This window comes from Opisthocomus hoazin, chromosome 5, assembly GCF_030867145.1.
Source record: "Opisthocomus hoazin isolate bOpiHoa1 chromosome 5, bOpiHoa1.hap1, whole genome shotgun sequence".
Taxonomy (NCBI): domain Eukaryota; kingdom Metazoa; phylum Chordata; class Aves; order Opisthocomiformes; family Opisthocomidae; genus Opisthocomus; species Opisthocomus hoazin.
The window spans coordinates 74,293,021-74,314,763 of NC_134418.1; the positions used below are offsets into that span (position 1 = coordinate 74,293,021).

Consider the following 21,743-nt stretch of genomic DNA (forward strand, 5'->3'; position numbering starts at 1 on the left):
CCGCCGCTGCCGCCGCGGCTCATTCCCCCCCGCTCCCCTCTCGTGTGGCCGAGAGCCGCCCGGCGCTGCCTGGGCGGGGGGAGCCAGGGGTGGAGCAGGTCCTGAAACCGTCCTCCCGGGTGCCTGGATCAACCCCGGAGACGGAGGGCCGGAGAGGAGGGAGATCGGCTGTATCCCCGCAGCGGCCCCCCGGGACTGCCCGGCGAGGAGAAGCTCCAGGGAAGGGATCCCGGGGCCGGGGCCGCTCCCCCTGGGGAAGGGTTCCCGGGGCCGCTCCCCCCGGAGCGGGGTCAGAGCCTCCGCGCCTCTGTAAATGGCGTGAGAAGCGGCGAGGAGCTCCGATCCGGGCTCCTGGCAGCTCCCGGGGCTGCGTGCGTTTGGGCTGGCCCAAGCGGGGTGAGCAGCAGGGTGAGGAATGGAAAGAAAGTTCAGTCTCGAAAAAAAAAAGCCAAACAACCAAAGAGCTTTCACACTTCAGAATACCCCACCAGGCTTCTCCCTCTCATTCTGCCAGTAAGTAGAATCTGTTTGTACAAAAAAACAGCCATTTAAACATCATGGATATTAGACATATCAAGGGAAGTGCTTTCTAGAAATTTTCAGGTCTATGGATAACATAGCTTGTACCTTAAAAAGTGTTTAACCACTTTTACAGCTTATAAGCTAATTTCTGCTGCATAGTGTGATTTACATGCAACTAAAATTGATCACCATAATATGTCACCATACAGGAGAAATAAGAGCAACCCTACTGATCCAAAAGCTGAAATCCATTTTCTTGTTCGTTAGCCCGTTGTGAGATTCACAAATGTCATTCCGTAGGACATACAATGTTGTGGAGCGTTGGGTAGGTGGGAAAAATCCATTGCTGCAGTCCTCAGCTCTGTGAACATATGTGCATCGTGTATGTGTGTGTGTGTCCTCAGTTTTCTTTTGCCTGATGTATCAGGTTTAAACTTTGCGCTCGTACTTTCAAGGCCCTGAAGTACTCCGACTCAGGCTTTATCTCTGTCACTAGTGTCTGTTGTCATTTTTCCTTGCTTCTCAGCAACAGCGTGGCTATTTTGCCCCATCTCTTCTCCCAGCTGCCTGTTTTTTATGAGGCTGCCTTCATGTATGGAATTCCCTTCTTTTGTATTACTGTGAAGAAATAAACTGTATCGCACCTAACACCAGCAAACTGTTACAGAACAATTAAGGTAACTATGTTACCTAATTGAGTAAACCCAGTAACACAAGATCTTGTTGTTACAACCTTTGTCCTTAAAAATGCGAACTAATATAATCCAGCTGCTAAATTGGATAGCAGCCATTTAGTTTTCCTAAAGATCATGATTCACAGTACTTCGTAAATGCAGTCAGAGCCGGCCTCTGGGATTAGTGGTTTGTTTGAGTATGATACCTGTATCTCTGGGAGGGCTCCAGCTTGCTTTGGAGCTGTGAAATTCGTGCCACCTAAACTGCCGGGCCTAACGAGCTCTTTCCCAACCAGCTGAGCCAGCTTCCCCAATGTGTTGAGAGACAAGTACAGTGCTGGGTCAAAGGCACATGGTGAGAACAGGATTACCACACAGGGACCTCGCAGTGGCATTACAGTGGAGTCTTTCACTCTCAGCCCAACTCAGACAAACTCCTACCCCCTTCCCCCCCCGCCTTTGGCCAAATCATGATCAACATCTGTCACGCTCTTTATTTCCACGGTGGATTAATACGTTTTTAAAGTGCTTTGCAAGGGAAAAGATCAATAAACCCATCTGTGTTTCCAAACAGCTGTAGTTGGAATGACCTTTGGCAACTGTTTTTTAAATTGTTAACTTGGCATGAACGTTAAGAACAATCTGGACTTCAGAGACGCTGGAATGCTTTAAGATCTGAGTGCACACACTGTTTCCGTAAAACAAATCTAAATCTGTGTCCCAAATATCAGCTTGGTTGAATATAATCCTGGGTATCATAGGTTGAACTCATTTAAAAGTATTGTGATCAGCTAAGCCAGGGTTTCTAACTCTGATTTTGTTGGCTGAATGGACTCTTCCCATTATTCCATTCAAGAATCTAATGGACTCTTTTCATTATTCCATTCAAGAATCTAATCAACATGTCTTACAAGACAGCAACAAAAGCTCCACGTCAATACCCATAACCTTGGCAAAATATAATTGAAATTAGAGATGGTGTTCCTAGCTAGAACAGTATGTGTCAGTCCTCCAAACCCAGGAGGATGTAAGAGAAGGATGGCTCTGTGATTTATCCCTGGAGCCATCAGAGATCGCTTGGCTGCAAGCGATGTGTATGCTTCACTCCTGCAAACCACACTGGATTTGCTACCAGCTCACTACAGGTACTCGTAAGGACTTCTTTGCCACTTAGTCCTTTACCACCCCAAGTTTGTAATATGACCAACTGCACAAAAGATAAAATGATGCCTGTAGGAAGAACCTCTTTGTAGACATTTACCATATTAGAAATCCAGAGTTAGCATCTCGGTCTTCTTGTTGAAACTTGGGGGGCTAGTTATGACTTTTTTTTTTCTGTGATTTGTAAATTGACGGCTTTTGAAAAAATAGTGAGTTTTTTTTGAAGTTATTTCTTGAACTGGGGAGACCAGAACTGGACACAGTACTCCAGATGAGGCCTCACTAGGGCAGCGTAGAGGGGAAGGAGAACCTCCCTCGTCCTGCTGGCCACACTCTTCTTGATGCACCCCAGGATCCCATTGGCTTTCTTGGCAGCCAGGGCACACTACTGGCTCATGGTTAACTTGTCGTCCACCAGGACACCCAGGTCCCTCTCCGCAGAGCTGCTCTCCAGCAGGTCCACCCCAAGCCTGTACTGGTGCATGAGGTTGTTCCTCCCCAGGTGCAGGACCCTGCACTTGGCTTTGTTGAACCTCATCAGGTTCCTCTCTGCCCAGCTTTCCAGCCTATCCAGGTCATGCTGAATGGCAGCACAGCCTTCTGGTGTATCTACCACACCTCCCAGTTTGGTGTCATCAGCAAACTTGCTGAGGGTACATTCTAACTCTTCATCCAGGTCGTTGATGAAGAAGTTAAACAAGACTGGGCCCAGTACTGACCCCTGGGGGACACCACTAGTTACCAGCCTCCAACTAGACTCAGCGCCGCTGATGACAACCCTCTGAGCTCTGCCATTCAGCCAGTTCTCTATCCACTTCACCGACCACTCATCCAGCCCACACTTCCTCAGCTTCCCTAGGAGGATATCATGGGAGACTGTGTCGAAAGCCTTGCTGAAGTCAAGGTAGACAACATCCACGGCTCTCCCTTCGTCTACCCAGCCAGTCCTGTGATATATCACAGGATATATCAAAGCAGAGTGTGAGAAAATAGTCATGAATCTATTAACACAGCTCATACTATGTGAATTGTTCAAGATGTCGACTTCCATGGTGAGATTTGGAGAGAGACACTAAAACAAACAGCCTTGTGGTTGTCTGTCTTTTCAAAAATAGCAGGCAGGATAGGAAAAAACATAATGCGTTTTCTGAAAATATGAGATCTAGCAATTGAAGTTAGTAGTATTGTCAGAATAGGAATGGAAGTTAATGTCTTAGCAGTACATGAGAATAAAAAGGCTGGGTTTAGGAGCTTAAGGAGGATCATAAAGTGAAGACTAGATCACTTTGCTTTATAAAGTAGAAAAGGGAAGTTGCTGGAGACATTCAAAAAGGGAACGAGAAACTTGTACACTGCAATTTCCTGATTTGTAAGAATGCCTAGAAAGTATGCAGTTTTTGTGAAAAGATTTGTCAGAGCACATGGGAGGACATTACAGTAAATGAGAGGTGGGAGAGGTGATGACTGGTTTTTAGATTGCCTTTAACTGGCATTAGAGAAGAAGGAATGCTAAGAGTTAGAGAGCTTCCTGTTGGTTTGGAAACATCTACTATGACTGAAAGAAAGGTTTTGGAGTAAAGAAAATTATCTAGTGCAAAATATCTAGCGAAGAGGGGTAGGAAATAGCTGCCTAGGAAGCTAAGGACATGGGGATTTAGAAATCCAGTCCTGGGTGTTTATTCAGAGAGCTTTTTCTAGCTCTTTGGCATGCCTTTCCGTGATCAAATTCCTACAGTCATGCTCAACATTACCACTGCCTGTATCCTAGGCATCACAATGGTAAATTTTTCAGTTCATTGTCCTGCATATAGGTCAAATAACTGGGGAACAATAAGCTGCTAGTGTTTCACCTTAGATATTTCATGCTTTTAAGGAAAAACCAAACTCAAAGTAAGTCAGGTAACACAGTGCTCAATGAAGACATAAGTATTATTATTGAAGTCACTTTTTAAAAAGTCACTGATAACTTAGGGAATATAGGGTTAATTGCATGCCTGAGAACCAATAATACACTTTGAAAAATTATAATCTACTGGAAGAAAGACAATATGAGCACAAGTGTGTACGGCCAGGGCAGTACAGGAGTTGCTAGGAAGGCAGTTCTGCAAGGTGTTAAACTTCTCAAGGCTCTAGCCAGGCTCTAAATGAATAAGGAAGGATTCAGTGTTAAAGCATGCCCAGCCCTTTCTCTATCTGATATAATTATAGGAGATCCTTTAAAACCTTGTGTTTGGCACTGTCTTTAAACACCACAGCAGTAAGGCAGCTGGCAGTAAAAACAAAACACAATATATGAACCCCTCCCATGCCTCTTGCAACTTTGGCAGCACACTACACGAAGGACTGACTGTCTACCCTATTCATGTGATTATCCACTCGTCAAGCAGTTCAAATATCTATACGTTTGGAAAGAAATTGTTGTAGGCTTACACTCAAGCTGTAAAAGGCTTCTTAAAAAGCGAGTAAGCTAATGTGATCAATTAAAATCAGACCAGCTGCCTGGTAAAGTAACTTGGGTTTCTTAGTACTGTGTAATTCTACTGCAACAGAATTGTCTGCTTCCTTAGAGGACTATAACCACATAGATAATACACTTTTTGATATTTGTTGAAATGTTGAAGTCTTATTAATGATTAGTAGCAATGATAATTACTACTAATGTGCTTTCTTTAACTAATATCCAGATGAAGAGAGAAGCAATATGTTTTTGATTATGTTTTAACATTTTAAAAGCAAGAACCTAAAAAAAGAGAGAAATCTCAGAAAACCTTAATTCCAACTTTGAAAAATAGTGAGTTAACAGAGCGCCATGAATCCAATGAATCCTCATCCTGCTCCCCAAATTTCTGTAGTGTCTGACAGCGATAGCTGTGTTTCAAACTAACATTTTGGCTCCCTCATTTCTTGTCTCTACACATAACCACTGTCTCGGTACATCAGTTTCTGAGTGTTCTGTTTTAGGAAAATATATCACATACAGAGATTTTCAGAGGTAGTGCAGAGTATTCTGTGCTGCAGTGTGATTGTTGTATGTATGTTTTAGGGAAGTCAGAGAGATTCCACGATTGTCTTGTGTGCAAAAACCTGGAAGTGCTACAGAGTACTTGTAACGTGCCGTGGATTACCATCTGGTGAGAAGAATGATGTGGTGACACTCAGAAATAATGTGGAAAAAGAACCCAGAACTTAAAGAAAAGTTACGAAAAATGAAACAAAAGAACAGTTAAGTGATGTACTTACTAGAAATGACCCATCACTTAAGCTGAAATTAATAAATGAGTTAAGAATCTCAAATGCCAACACCATGGCACTTTTCCTTATAAGAATTTCATCCTTTTAAATTATTTTTTATGCTCAGTGTTAAGAAATACATTAAATTGAATCAGAAACTGAATTACAACAACAATAAAGCATATAAAACTACTAGAACAGAGTTCTTAATTTCTGAAGGAAATGTAACTGCTGATATTAGTTGGTGAAAATGCAAAAATAACCCAGAAATCTTTATTTCAGGCATAGTCCATGTAACCTTAATTGTAGATATTAAAAATAGCAGCAGTTATTTAAAAAAATCTATGCAAATGTGTAATGAAGTAGTTTTATATTGAAGGGAAGACTATAGCTAATACTTAGGATTTAAGCCAGTAACCTGTTTACGAAGTATTTTAACGATTAGAAGTTTAGAGTCGGTTAGTGGATATTATTTCTGATCATTTAAAATGTTTACAACTACAAAATAAACTGCCTTTGCTGGTCAATTGAGGATAATGTATTATTGATTTTCTAGCTGAGATCCTCAGATGAATCTTGACTGACAAAGGAACATTCAGGGTTTTAAGGAACTCACCTATGCATCTTGGTAAAAGGAGCATGTAATGCTGGTATAAGCATCTTTATTTTTTATGAATGCAGCCACACTCATCCTTCCGTCCAAATTAAAAGCTGTAACTGAAATGTTTATTACCAACCTGTGTGGAGATCAAGCATCATCGGCACATGCTGAATTCATTTGCTGAGACCTACAAATTAGTTGTGGTTTGTGTAATAGGATTTACTTCATATGACTGATAGGAAGAAGCTGATATCCTCAATGTAATTATTGAGATAAGTTCACGTTAGCCATTATATTCTAGGGTATCTGGAAATCTTACTTATAAGCACATTCCTCTAAGACAATGTAAATAACTGGGTATGTCTCTTCCATTTTGTATTTCTGTTATTCAAACATGCAGAAATAAACATCTGTTTTCAGAATTAAAGAAATCTGAAAACCTTTCTTGCTACTGGAAAATTATATCTTCGACTATTTTATCAAACTCGAAACCTCTTGTCATTGTTTTGCTGGGATGGTAAACCTATAATGCATTGCAAAAATTTTTATGTGAAGCTGTGTAATTAAGTCTCCCAACACATTTCAGAAATCATATAAAAACAGAATCCACAGCCACATCAAATATGGTAACATACTTAGGTATTCAATAAGGTCACCAGTATGTCATTTTAAATGACAACATAGAAAACCTAACAAAGAATTGTTGTGAAATAAATGAGGACATGGAATTTTAGAATGTCATATGCAAAGGGAGATGCATAACACACCCTTAAGACTGTGGTCTGAAGTAAATGAAATTATTTGTTTAAGATCTAAGAACAGATTCAAACTAACATAAAGTGCCATTGACTGTGAAGATTTTTTTTCACAATGATTTTAATAATGTTGGACAAAAAGCTGAACATCTGCCAGCAGTGTGTCCATGCAGCAAAGCAGGCAAACAGCCTCCTGGACTTCGTTAGGCAGAGCACCACCAGCAGGTTGAGGGAGGTGACCCTTCCGCTCTGCTCAGCCCTGCTGAGATGCATCTGGCATGCTAGGTCCATCTCTGTGTTCCCCAGTGCAAGAGAGACATGGATGTGCTGGAGCAGTTTCAGTGAAAAGCCTGAGATGATGAAGGGACTGGAGCATCTAACATAAAAGGAGAGGCTGCAAGAGCTGGAACTGTGCAGGCTGGAGAAGAGAAGGCTGAGGGGGATCTCATCAATATGTGTAAATACTTGATAGGAGGATGTAAAGAAGACACAGCCAATTGTCAATGGGCAAAAATTGAAATTCAGGAAATCCCACTTAAATACCAGAACAAATGTTTTTTTCCTGCAAGTGTGGTTCAGCATGGGATCATGTTGCCCAGAGAGCTTGTGGGGTCTCCATCCTTGAAGGCAGTCAAATTTAAACAGATGCAATGTTGAGCAGCCTGCTCTAGGTGACCCTGCTTTGGCAGGGGGATTGGACTAGATGACCCACAGAGGTCCCTTCCAACCCCTAGCATTCTGTTATTCTGTGATTCTGTAATACAAATACATACGGTGAGACTATAAATGCTTCCAGTGCACAAAAGAGTTAAGGCCATAAATATGTTATAAACAAGCACAACTGATTTCTCCCTACAGGTCATTAACATAACATTATGCATTTACATTTGCAGAGCAACCTGGGATCACTTTGCAGAAACAAAGAAGGAAAGCAGATCGCTTTGCCACCTTTTTCAGAAAATGGCTTCTCCTGAAGTAATACAATTGCACAAGGAACCTTTGAATATGCGTCACAGCAACTAAAAGGTGTTCAGCAAAGCAGTGCACTTAGTTCAAACTAGAAAAGCAGCTGACTACAATGGTGAAGAATCCCTACTAACAACAAGGTATGCTGGATTACATGAAAACTCTGTATGAGGCTTCATCACTTAGAATCATAGAATCGTAGAATAGTCTGGTTGGAAGGGGCCCTTGAAGGTCATCTAGTTCAAACCCCTTGGCATGCGCAGGGACACCTTCAACTAGATCAGCTTGCTCAGAGCCCCGTCCAACCAGACCTTGAATGTTTCCAGGGATGGGGCATCTACCACCTCTCTGGGCAACATGTGCCACTGTTTTACCACCCTCACTGTAAAAAATTTGTTCTCTATGTCCAGTCTAAATCTATCCTCTTTCACTTTAAAACCATTACCCTTTGTCCTATTGCAATGGGCCCTCCTAAAACATTTGTTCCCATCTTTCTTATGAGCCCCCTTTAAGTACTGAAAGGCCACAAGAAAGTCTCCCTGGAGCCTCTTCTTCTCCAGGCTGAACAGCCCCAACTCTCTCAGCCGTTCCTCACAGCAGAGGTGCTCCAGTTCTCTGATCACTTTAGTGGCCCTCCTCTGGACCTGCTCCAACAGGTCCCTGTCTTTCCTGTGTTGAGGGCTTCAGAGCTGCATGCAGAACTCCAGGTAGGGTCTCACCAGAGCGGAGGGGCAGCATCACCTCCCTCGACCTGCTGGCTGTGATTCTTTTGGTGCAGCCCAGGATGCGGTTGGCCTTCCAGGCTCTGAGTGCACATTGGTGGCTCATGTCCAGCTTTTCATCCAGAAGCAGTCCCAAGACCTTCTCCACAGGGCTCTTCTCAAGCAAGCCCTTCATCCCCCAGCCTGTGTTGATACCTGAGGTTGCGCCTACCCATGTGCAGTACCCTGCACTTGGCCTTGTTGAACTTAGGAAACTGCTTTAATTTGCAATGTGTGTATTGTCCAGATATGTCCCTGATGCATACTATATGCCTCAATGAAAGTCGAGTCTGACAGTTTCTGACAGCAAAGTAGCTGATACAGTGTTTTTAATGTTTGCACATTTTCCAATTAGTACTTATAGTGAAGATTTTCTTTTTGTTAAATTGTTGGACCAATTCCATCTTGAGGTAATTCAGACAGTAGCTGACAGCAAAAATGGTTTGACCTTATTTCATCTCACACATGTACATTCATTAAAAGAATGGTATGAAAAGATTAAGCTCATGTTTGTCTCGGGACTGGGGACAATAAAAACGTTTTCCAGAAAAAAATTGATTTAGTACTTACATTGATATTACTGCAGTGCATAAACTATTTTCTTCAAATTTAGTGTTTTTAGAAAATTATTTTATTTTCAACTTGAACAATTATAGATATTCATAAAGGAGAGCATAAACCATTTGCTTTTAAATTATTATGTGGGTAATTATGAACAGGGTTGGCAGCACAATTTAAGAAGCTATGTGACCTTTCTTATTAGAATTAGTCCACTTAAATTTCTTCGTAATGCTACTGTGTCAAAAGTAAGAAATTTTCATATCGGATATTTTCATCAAATTGGAAAACTGCAGGTAAAGACAAGTTAAGCAAGTATCGAGACTAGTAAGATTTTTTTGGGTAAGTCCATGGAATGGTAGTCAGGAATGTGAGTTAGCTCTGGTCTGCTATGGACTTCCCACAGGAAGAAAAGTGAAGCCTTGGCAGTTTCATAGTCTACATTGTTCCATTTTTTTGGAACAATTAATGCATCATTACCTTTTTTTGCAAAGCAGAGGCTCCCCTTTCCTGCTCACTCCTCCCTCTGAGCCCCTACACTAGCTTTGTCCTTCCATGCTTAAGCAGCTGTGCAAAAAGGCTCTACAGTAACTATAAATGACATCTTAGAAAGGATATTTTCTCTGACACCAACATGTGTTTTATGACAGCTAGCTCAAACAATATTCATATTTATTAAATCTGAGAAAAATGTTTAATTTTCTAATATTACATTGATAGTTATTTTTTACTTTTCAATTCTGCTTTGTTTTAGTTATTATTTCATTACATCATTGAGAAATCTGGATGAGTCTGAACAAAGAATTCAGGAAACTCTCTTTTGGGACTAAAATGCATGATGTAATAGTATTCAATTTCCTAAACCTTTCCTTTAATTTAACATTTTGAAGATGACATTTAGTGCTAAAACTGCATATGCAGGATTGTGTTAGAAGGTTGAGGATTAAAGTGAAAAAAAATTAAATAATAAAGACATCAACAAGGTGAAGATAGAACTAATTTACATAAAGACTTTTGAATGGAAATTACTTTAACACTCTAAGGGGTATTCCACTGAAACCCACCAATGTTTGCTTTGATGGTGGGCTTAAGTTAGGACTGTATCAATGTGGAGATTATGAAGCAGTGATTGCCTTGGAGAAGGTGAATATATGTGAGCAGGTAAGGACAGGTTAGTCATGTTTATATGAATTAAATATGTTATTTGGCATACTCAAGCTGTTAATGCAGCATAGGACAAGATGTCTAAAAAGGATTCCTAATTGTTGTGACCATTTCTAGATCTAAACACAGATACATATTTTATTCCTCCTTCAGCTGCATGCCTCTTGTGTACTTTGGCTGTGTTATGCAGAGCTACATCTGCAAAAGGACCTCAGTAGTTTTCAAAGACGTGCTCAGCCACTGCACCATTTAGATGTTTTTGTTTTTGCCAGGAAAACTGTCTCACTGACAGAGTTAATGAATAAAGTGTAAACTATGTGTTAATCTTTGTCTAGTACATGCAGGAACCCATTTCTGTAGAATCTTCCAGTCTCCTGACTGGTCCTATATTCTGCGACGTGAACAGAGAGCATAGATACGGATTTGGGCTTTGTACATAATACCATGAGAACGCCTCTCTTGCTAGATTATGTTGTTGTGCAACTCCTAATTTTCAAAATAATTCCATGGCAAAATATTTATCAAGTCTGTGGTTCTTTTCTTTTTTGTGTCAGGGAGAGGGGAAGGTTCAAATCCATATCTCTCTCATTTCAGAGGCAACGTTTACCCACCTAAATTTAAGCTGCTTTAAGGCTTAAGTTCTTCTAGCTTTCTTGTGATAGAGGGCAACAATGAAATTTTATTTGCCCAGACACAATGTGAAATATAAAGGCAGGGACATAGCAAATACCTTCCTTTTATTCATAGAATCGTAGGATCATAGAATCATTAAGGCTAGAAAAGACCTCGAAGATCATCAAGTCCAACAGTCACCCCAACACCACCATTGTTTCCTACTTTCTGCCTTCGAAAATATTTAGAAATGTGTACAGTGAATGAGTTGAACAGTCTCATATTAAGGTAGGCAGACTGTTTATTTGGATACCTTATTTCCCTCTTGTATGTTATAAGGCACCGCAGTTGATGGATTTAGCAGGTCTGTACAAATGAAGCATATACATAACTATTGAGATACAGACAGCTTTTTATGGATCTAGACCTTCATCCTTATGTAAATGAATTTGATTTCTTGGAATGGTGATTGTCAGTACCTTAGCATTATACTATTAAACAAAATTTTCAATTTTTGTGAAATGCTTTTTAAGTTAAAAGAGAGAAATATTGCTCCTCTTTGAATTATTTAATACCCTGTAACATTACTGAATATCAGCATAATGTTTGAGATGTTAAGGGTCAGTTCTTTGTCTTTTCACAAGACAAGTGAAAAAGTATCCTGAAAAATGAGAAGCTAAAAATCCAAAATAAAAATATGAGAATGAACATAGGGAAATACTCTACCAAAAATCTGTGAACCATGTAAGACCAAAATGAATCCTGGTGAAAACCTAAGTATTTTTGTAAACGTGAAGTGAATCAGACTAGATCATTCCATCTTTCTAGCTCCCTGTACCACATCATGTTTCAAGTCACTCTGCTCTAGAAGTAGGGATGTTTAGTGTTTCAGCATTAGGAAAGCCCAAATCTCTTATGGAACCACATTTATTTTGACAAGTTTCAAAGCAAAAAGTCATTAGAACAAGACTATTTATTTTATTAGTAATGATAAGATTTCTTTGGAAAAATGAATATGTTTCATTCCAAATTTGTTTTGTTATTCTTTACTTCGGCTTTTATTTCCTCTTAGTTGTGTTATGCCATAGTGTGGTTTCTGTTATATATAATATTTCTTGATATGTTTCCATTTCCTAGCAGGTTTTTTTTTTCCCAGAATTTCCAATTTCATATTCCATGAATAATTGTGAAATTTCCTGACTATGAATTCCTTTGTAGTGATAAAAGTACTTGTGCAATGTGAGAATTTTCCGTAAAAAGGAACTTCAAATTCTCAGCCATTCTAGTCAGGGGTTTTTAACTTTACTAGGCAAAATAAATTTAGACAAATTGTCTGCCTGGAGGACAAATGGAGATAATACTACTAGACTGCATTCCCATGAATTCAATCCCCCCACAATTTTTAGCTTCTTCCAATTATTGCCCTTTGTTTTGCTATAAACCATGAAACTCCCAAAAGATACTGAAGTGTGTGCTTTACAAACGTTAGATATACCTGGGTATGATAAAAAATCATCCTCCCAGTTTTGGAGGGAAATTTTGTGTTGGCTTGTGAATCGCAGCCTACGTGTAAAGACCTACGTAATCCATTCCTAAGCAGCTGAGACAGCAAAATCTATAAGGCAATTTACAGTATTGCAGCAGAAGTCTTCAACAGACTTTAATTAAAGTGTTCTGGTGATCTGAAGATATTCATAATCCAGCACTGAAATTAAAGAAGTCCACATCAACAGAACTTTTTCTCAGGCTCATGATGCCAACTGGCATATATATATATCACGTGTATAAATCTACAGTTAATGACCAAAATACAGAATGGTTGTTCAACCACCTCCAAGTAAGCGATGCAATGCCAAGATATGAGGCATCTTGTCCCAGCTGGTTGATTCAGATCGCTGAAGTGAGGCACGCTATGCATAAGCTTTCTACACAGTTCATGGAGAGAATGAGGTGGGTGCTCTAAAGGGGAAACATTCCTGCTGAGCTGCATAGGGCAGGCGAGTATGAATGCTAAGCACCACATAGGTCTTAGCCCTGTGCTTTGGGTGTCTGTTCATTTGGCTCCAGCCCCCCTTTTCAGCATCAGTGGCTAACCAGAAAGGAGTATTTGACTATTTAAAAGACAGATGTTGGGGTGAGGGTGAAATCATTACAGTGTGCATAATGCAGTTAAGACTGTGGAACCCATTGCCATGGGATGCTGTAGTTTTATGTGGGTTCAAAAAATGATCAATACAATTCAGGTTAATTAGACACCAAATTACCAGATCTGAAGGTGGGATAGTAAAATGTGGAAGAATTACAACACATATGTGTTCTGTTCTGTTCTGGTTACTGTCAAAGACAGGATTTTAGAATATGTGGATCTCTGTTCAGAACGAGTACAGACATTTTTTCAGTATTATAGCAGTACTATAATGTCTACTAAGTTAACTAAGTCTATTCCATACATTTTTCAGAACATTTTTCGAGAGAAAACATATTATTTTTGAAGAATGTTTGAATTTTTTAAAGCAATTTAGGTATTCTCCATTCTATCCTTCTGTCTATATCAATATGCATTCGATAGTCAAAATACATTTATGTGTGTGTGTACATATTTACATAGCCTGCATACCTTTCCATACCTAGGAAATAGTCCAGTTCTCCATGTCACTACTTTTATTATTTGAAAGATAAGCCAGCCCATTACAAACTCCCCAAACTGGTACAACCTGGCAAAAGGGCAACAGTATTTACAGAGTGAGTTTGTGTTTTTCTTCCTGGCTTAGGTGACATTAGGTGGGGCTGATAGCGTTCAGTGCCAAGAAAAACATATATGTGTATCTCAGAGTGCCTTTTAATGAGCTTATCTGATTCTATACCTTAAAAAAATACTCTTGTTTAAATGAGAAGAAATAAATTCTGTATGTGATATTTTTAGCACTTTTACAGTAAGAGTTTTTGTTCTTTCTCCTCCCGGATTTAGTGAGATTAAGGTCAAGTCTATAAATCTAGTTACTGTGTGATTCTATATTAATTTCAGACAAGCTGGAAGTATTTAGTGGCTCTTATACTTCTAAGGACTGAGAATCTGGTATGATCATGATCCCCCACACTAGAGACAGTTTAACCACAAAGTTTTAAATATGGATTGAAAGAACAGACAGGCAATATTTTATAGGGGGTGGAAGAAGAGAATAACATTAATTTTCACAAATGATGGAGTTACAAGACATTAAAAATATGCTAAAAATATTCTCTGCCTCTGTAATGCCTATTGACCTACTTGAATTATATAAAAGAATGAGTATTCTTCCCAAAGAAGAAAGAGAATTGCACAGTGCCTCTTGTTATCACTGGATAGTCTATTCCTGAAAATATCTATTTATTTTATTTTGGACTTTTGGCTTTTACAAGTAAACCTGTTTTTCCTTTATATTTAATTCATGTCTATCTTCTGTAGGGTAGAAATACATTCTCTTGAAAATGATCCTGTAGCATATAAGTCACAAAATTCAACTGTGTGCATGTTGAATCAGAGATGGCTAGTAAATGCAAATGATGCTCCTAGTCTGGAGCCTCCAGGTTTTCTTTGGCAGTTTTTCTGAAGTCATTTTTTTGTGGCGTTGGGCGTGTGGATGGAGCATTTGTTTGCTCAAAGTCTTCAAAGCACCTTTCACACATAAAAAGTGGGGGTAGATCTTGGCACCACTTTAGGTTCTTTTTCCATATCTGTTTTGGTCTTTTTTTAGTTTCTGGGCTTGAGCTCAGAGCTACTGACCACATCTGGCATCCTGAGCAGAGAAAGTTCGGGGCAGGATCTCCAAAGAGCCAGCAAAGGGGTCCAAAAATTTGGAGAGTAACTATGTGTAAATTCAAAATCATACACTAGGAATCTAGGAATCAAGACAAATCAAATATTGCATGACTAAATGTAATCCAATGAAGCTAAGACACACATGAATTATTTCATGCTGATTCACATAGGCACATGACTAATCAGGCAGAGCTAACACAGTAGCAAACTCAGAAGGGAGACAGAGCTGGAGAAATCAGCAAAGTTGGAGAAAACTGGGAAAACACTTTGCTTAACTCTTTCATTTCATTGCACAAATTCATTGCATAGCTTCCTTTTGTTGCTCTAACTGAGAACAAATAATCAGCCTGAACAATCAGATATGTGTCTATACCAGCCTTTGCCCTACATCTTTCAACCATTATTATTAGTGAGGAAGCAGTCCTCATGGTAGCTGTTGCAGTGCTGCTAACACCAGTAACTCTTGGCATGCCTGACGGCAGACAGCATGAGTGTCAAAGGTAGTAGTAACTTTCCCATAGTAGACCTCTGCAGTTTCTCATAGTGCCAGAATTATTCTAATTTAAACCAAGGTTTAGGATGTTTCAGGCCAAGATCCACAGAAGTATAAAGCACCACAACTGGATCTGTAGATGGTTTAAGCATCTAAATCCAAGACTGTGATTCTCAAAAGCCCCTGCTGAACAGTGTTAGGGACTATATTTTTGGCAGAAAAACTCCAGTAATACAGAAGATTCCACTCTTTTCAGTGACTGCCATCTTGTTTGAATTCAGACTGGTAGCTCTTTGAAACTTAGATCTAATTGGTAGTCTGAAAATCGACAACTCTCTGCCCAAATATTTACCTGTCCTGTTCACTTGAACTTCAGAAAAAAGAATGGTTATTTTGGCCAATTTCTTTAAATTTACAGGGTAGGTAGGACAGATGAGCTATCCTTTGTTTTGTGAAATGAGTGAATGATTAGAGCATTCCCACACAATATGGGGCTAGGGGGTTCAAGCGTCTTAATCACGAGGCTGTGTGGCCATACAGCATAAATTGTTTTGACAAGGGGGATCGCCATTCTTTCGAAACTAGGCCATTTTAAGTAGTGTTTCCTGAAGTACGCCTGTGTATTTTAAACTAAATGATCATTTTATGTAGCTGCAGAAATGGCCAGGCTTGTATGAGGTGTTTTTGTTGTTATTTTTTTTTAAACTTTTAAGTTAAAATATATACCGACATGATTCATTTAAACTCTAAACTAAATATATCTTTGCAAAGGCTTCTTTCTCACCCTGTGGGGAATAAAACAAATCCTGAAATAATCAACTCCAATGAGAAAATCCATCTTGTCATAACTGGGAATTAATTACTGCATCTAGATATTGCTAAAACAGTCTTCGGGAAAAGCGCAGAATGAAATAAGAGGGATAGATGCAGAAGTAAAGTAGAAAGACGTGAGCCGTTTGAATGCTTATTTGGGTTTGTTGTTGTTCATTTAACGTAGAAGTTGTATCAGCAGGAGAAGTCAGTTATCGTGACATTAACTAGTTGTGACTAGTGTTTAAAAAGGGTTTAAAATGAGGTAAGTAAACACAGCTGAGTATCAGCCTACTTTGAGACAACTGTTCTCTCTGTTTATTTTTCTAGAATCAAACAGCATTTTTTGGTCACAGAATCCAACTGAAGTTTCAGTGCTGTAATTACAAAAGACACATGGAATCAGAATTAATGTAGAATAGGAAAACCAGAACTAGAGAGAAAGAGAGAGAAAATGAGAAAAGAAAATAAACACACAGTATGTGGTAACCACTATTTTGTAAATTATAAAGGTGAAATACAGATGGAGTATCTTGTGAAAGGGAAGTTGCAACTAAACCTCTGTTTCTTCCACATTTTCAAAGAAGAATAGATTGGTGTCTTATGCCCAGATGTTTAAGAAACTAGACTATCCAAAAACGTCAGAAAATGTCAACTTCATGTTCATATTGTATGAGTTTAGTTTGTATGTTTATAGATTGTCTTTAGTAGAGTCACTGGCAAGTAAAGGATAGTCAACAAAAATGCAGACTTACCCCTTCTGACTGCCTTTTTCCTTTATTTCAGAGACAACAGAAAGTACGTCATGGGTTTTGTTTACATGCACTAATAAGGATGGCAAATATCCTGACTTTTGAACAGTGGCTATTCTGGTATGATCTTCTGTTCCTTAAGAATTCTGGACAGAAAGCATCAAAACAATTATCTCTCAAAGGTTAAGTCAAATCTTTGACCCACACTCCACTCTGTAACATACCCTCTACTTCAGTTTAGAGACAATAATGGGAAGGTTTCTGCTGCTTAAATATAGGCATCCACTTCATTTTAGATGCTTTAAGGAATCTTAGGTACCCATTGACAGATATGACATAGGGCATTCAAGAAACCCAGATTTTCTGACGCAGCAGTGAAAACGTAACCATGAACATAACGCTGAGGCACAAGTTTGCCCTAATACAACAAGTGGAGATTTCCTGCAAGTAGATGAGTTTCTCAGTGGCATAAAGACTGCCATATCCTGTTCATAGTCTTAACAATTCTGAGATTCAAGAATTATACTGAGGTGACAGAGCATATGCATGTGTATATATGTCCTACATATTCATAGGTGGAGACAAGGAGCTAATGAGTTCATGGCAGCGTGAAATGTTTGAGATCACACAGATGATTAGTTCTCAATCCATTGCGAAGTAATTTTAGATTAAGCCTAGTACTCTCTCACCTCTGAGCAAGTCATGCTAAAGGCATCCTAGCCATGGAATAATATAAGGTGATAAATCAAAAATAATTTAAATATTTTGTCTCCCATACCAGGATGTTTACAGCTACAGAGTATGACATGAATTATTACCTCAGGATGACTCCAAGAAGATATTATAATTGTGTTTGCAAGATTGAAAAAAAACGTTGCCTCTGGCACAGGAGAGTCTGTTATTCATTTCACTTTACTTAATGGATCCTTTACTAGCATTTACAGAATCACAGAATCACAGAATGGTAGGGGTCGGAAGGGACCTCTATGGGTCATCTAGTCCAACAATTTAGTTTAGCTGTGGTGACTATAAGCCAATAGTTGCTATATAGATTCTTTACAGCATAAGTACAATCCAGTGAATATTCACTTGTATGTCTTCAGCAGGATCTTTGTTCCTAAATGCTAATACTATTGTAACACCCCTGAACGGAGAGTAGATTTTCCAGGCAGTCAGAGAATGCCCTGAAGATCAGATTTATGAGTTTTTATGAATCTGTTCTGCGCTTTGCAAGAAGTTTTCACTAAAGTTGGTCCAAATTTTTCGTGAATGGTGTTTTTCCACTGAAAATACTGGTAAGCTAAAGCCACATAATTTGTATTGGCTTCAGAAAAATTCCCAGTAGCATAACTGAGCTAACTGAAAAATGCGTTGCCTGTTTGGTACCATTGTGGCTTTAGTATTTCATTTTGATCTGATTTCAGGAAGTTCTACTTCTGTCACATGTTATTGCATGTGTCTGTCGCACTGATGATACATGTGGTTCACTGTAGCAAACTGAGATAACACTCGAAGTCTGCCCTTTATTGTAGTTGTAAGTTTATCCTTTTGAAACTGTGCAGGGAAGGAACTGCCCAGAGGAAGAGAAGCAGAAGCAGCAGTCACTGAAGAGGATTCTCTAGAAGAGTAGGCTGATTGTATACATAAGTATACTTTTTGAATGATGAAAAAGAGAACTGGGAGTTACTAATTTTCCTAGTCTCAAGCAAGAAAGGGAACTATCTCTGATAATCCAATACTGCTGCTTGATCTGGCAACCTCACAGTTCCCAAAGTCCCAGGCTGTGCTTATGGTTCTAGGAACAACCGTACAGGCTGTTCACAGGCAGCATTCCTCTGAGCAGTACTTCAGAAGGAGCAACAGAAAGAAGCCCTCTACTTCTGGAAGCTTGCTGAGTGGAACAGCTAATACGGAAGTTTTGCAACATGAATCCCAAGAATCAGAGAATATGAATTAGCCTAAGCCGAACTCTGACCTCGAGGCACAGCCTGTCACTTTGAGAATGTGATGTGGAAGAAGAAGAGCATCTCTGATCAGTCTCGGATCACCTGAGATAACTTCTCCAAAATCTGAACAGTTGCTGGCCATTTCCTAGAGATTACCAATTAATTCTGTAACATGGTCTACTTTCAATTCTGGCAAGCGCATTTTTTTTTTTTTCTTGCATGCATCTAGCCAGAGGAGTTCCTCAGTAGGAGATCAAGTGACATATTACTTGGTAAAGACCATCTCCACTTGTAATTGTTAAATTCTGTCAGCTTTTGAACCCAACACTATTGAATGGCACAATGGCCATTTGCCAGCTGTGCGGATGTTTTGGCTGTGATCCCAAAAGGGTGGGGACGTTAGGCATGATAAAACAAATTATAAACAATCACAGAAGGTTACTTCAGGAGAAAAGGAGGCAAGCACTGTGTCTACTAGCAATCTGAATGTAACGCTTACTGTTGCTTCTAGTGATTTCATCACCTCATTCCAGCAGCATGGCTCAACAGACTTTAGCAAGTCTTTTCAGAGGCAGGAAATATATCATTGCAAACACCCCGGAGCCATGAACTTGGCCATGGAACGTGTGTGGATTCTGACCACAGTTATGCTTTCAGCTTGGCAATAGCAGAGACATTAGGTGCTGTGTTGCTGCTGCTGCCTCCAGTGACAGGTTCCCCATAGTCTCCTTTGTTACAAAGGGCAGTTGCCAGGCTCACTAGTCCTATGAGAAGAGCGCTACTGTACAGAGATGATGCTGGCAGAGTACAACTGACCACCTACCACACCAACAACTGTCTGTAGGATGGTACTGCCTCTTGGATCAAATAAATAAAAAAATATCGTAAGGAGAACAGAACCTAAAAGAACAGTTTACTAGATGGTGCATTTGTAATGGATGAAGAACAACGTGCTCCCAACAGTGTCTATGAAAAAGCACAATGTCATGAATGAGTGGTCCTAAGAAGCCTCTGCTGAGGTTCTGGAATGTGACAATAAAACTTCATAGACAATGCAAAATGATAACTTTTAGCATGAGAAATGAGATGTTTCCTAAAATCTATGTAGACCTGTTTTCCAGGTGGATGGAGTTGCTTTAAAACCCAGAAAGAGTCATATTATTTGCTCTTCTAGCAAACTGGCATTTCTGAGCATTCAGGAGCCAAAACACTGATGCATCAGTTGCTACTTCCTGTCTTTCATCAGGAAGCAGCAAAGCAATGGGGAAAAAAGTAAAAAACAATCTGACAGACATCACTGAAATCTGTGTGTGTCCAAGACAGTATCTGCAACAGATGGTATTAGTCCTTAAATTTTACTACAAAATCCATATTGAACTTTTTCTTGTTGTAGATTGAGCAACATATGCATCTGCTTTTTAATCCTGTGGATGGGACCATGACAAGGGCCTAAAAAGATGTCTTCCTCTAACTCTTTTAACCTAGTAGCTCTTTTTCTGGTTTTGACACAATTGTATACATGATTGTATGCAAGGCATCATGTAATTGCAGGCTGTCAAGTCAAAGAAAATTCAGGCACCATCCTCTAATCATGAAAATGAAAATAACAACCACAATTATAAAAATGTTTCAGGGAATAGAAATCTGAGATAAACCAAATTATCATTAAAAAAACAATGACAAAATCACTGCTGAATTGTGTAATTGAAAACTCTTCTTCATGCTTACACTGTTCTTATACAAATCAAAGGAACGATTTGGTCTGAAAAAGTTAATCTTGTGAAACGTATTGTTTTACAGAATTTAAACTTTCTGTTAATACAAATTCTGTTACTCCTTTGACTGGCTGGCATTACTTTGTTGAGAATTCAGATTTAATATGCAATGGATAAGAACTTAAAAATCATATATACTCCATGTTCTTAAAAAAAGTCTGCACTGACTTCAGCTTTACATCTCTAGCCAAATCTACTTGCTTACCAAAGCACATTCTCTAAGCTAGGACAAAGGACAGATAACCTCCAGGACCTTGCAGAACTGCACAGAAAATAACAGGAACTAAACTGTCTAATATTGAAAACACAGTTCTTGCTGCTTGGGAAAATGTTCATAACGAGCATTTCAAAGAAGAAAGCAGCAGCCCTCTTGGAGAAAGTTAGGAGTGTGTTTCTTTGGGGGATATCTGATGCTAGAAGATATGTTTTGGGTTGAAGGCATCCCAGACCATAGCCACAGGGACTGAAGGGCTGCATATTAAAGAAGCCAGACATATTGATGTTGCAGGTCTGAACAAAAAGGCTTTGAACAAAAAGCCATGGTGAACACAGAAGGTGTGGTTGATGTAAATGCAGAATGTTTCTTCAGTGATGTGAAGAAACTGAAGAAAAGAATCAGGATTTGATCTGGGAGACCAAAGTGCAAACTTCAGGTAGTATAAACTGTCAAAAGACATCCTTACGTGGCAGTATTTTGCCCTTAAATTTGCATGAGTGCACAGGAAACAGGGTCTTCTTTTTTTAAATTGCTGCTGTTGTGGAAATTCTAGCTGATCAGCTGCAGTTTTTGAAAGAGCTGGAGGCAGTGCTTGAGGTATAACTCCATAATATGCAATAGCATAATAAAAAAGTTCCATCCAGAATCAGATCAAAAGGCCAGTATTCCATGGTGGCAGCAAAGAGCAGTTTACTAGGCACTGCAGTATCGTTCTTTCCTGGTTACACACATAAGGACCTAAAAAGTAAGGGAAAACTTAGTTCAGACTCAAGCTTGGAGCTCCCCTTTTAAAAACAGTTATGCGTCCCCATGCCTCAGACAGCACTTCCAAGTGAGAGAGTCATTCCTTGGCCATTGGGCAGACCTTGAAGTTTCTGTCAAAGTGTCAAAATATGCAGCTGCAAGAAGCTGTGGTGACTAAGATATGGAAAAGGAAGCAAAAATA

The 21,743-nt window shown here is 39.4% G+C and overlaps 1 long non-coding RNA gene across 2 annotated transcripts in view; it reads left to right on the forward strand.

Moving 5' to 3' along the window:
- Positions 1 to 18: 18 nt before the first annotated feature.
- The window catches only part of LOC142361458 (uncharacterized), a 68,879-nt gene continuing 47,154 nt past the window's right edge, over positions 19 to 21,743 (forward strand). The window contains exons 1-4 of one of the 2 annotated variants that reach the window (XR_012764085.1): positions 19 to 513; positions 7,838 to 8,050; positions 16,894 to 16,979; positions 18,422 to 20,554. This is a non-coding gene — a long non-coding RNA (uncharacterized LOC142361458). Of the gene's footprint in view, positions 514 to 7,837; positions 8,051 to 16,893; positions 16,980 to 18,421; positions 20,555 to 21,743 lie in introns of those variants that run through there. The other variant, XR_012764086.1, reaches the window with a different exon arrangement.